The sequence below is a fragment of the Diprion similis genome, chromosome 4, assembly GCF_021155765.1.
Source record: "Diprion similis isolate iyDipSimi1 chromosome 4, iyDipSimi1.1, whole genome shotgun sequence".
Classification (NCBI taxonomy): domain Eukaryota; kingdom Metazoa; phylum Arthropoda; class Insecta; order Hymenoptera; family Diprionidae; genus Diprion; species Diprion similis.
The window spans coordinates 14291084-14291616 of NC_060108.1; positions in this window are offsets into that span (position 1 = coordinate 14291084).

Sequence of the window (533 nt, forward strand, 5' to 3'; positions counted from 1 at the left end):
AATATTGTGGTACCTATACGTGCATATGGGTAAACCTATGTATGCATGCATGTATTTATGTGTATATACATATGTGTGTGTGTGTGTGTGTGTGTGTGTGTGTTATACGCGGAGAGGCTTATACCAGACTCCAACGTTGAAGGGAGCTGTATTTCGATTATAATATATAGTATATCTGCGTAGCTGTAAGGTTGCTCTAGTATACTCTGGCACACAAGTTACAGGCGAGAGTAACACGTATGAATTTATATACCATACTATACGCTATGTATAAATATATCCATATGTTCAAAGTCGTTTCCTCGTTTTGTGTATACAGGAAGTATCAACCAAAACGGGTCCAGACAAGAAAAAGATTTCTCCCGATTATTACGAACCTCGATATTTAAAAAACTAGGGTAAAAATCGAAAAGTAGTTAATCCTTCTATCACCCGTATACATAAATCAGCTTAAATATGACTCTGAGGAGTATTACTAAGGTGCAGAACACGTCAGAATCACGTAACCATACTTCTCTCGTTTAACTGTAAAC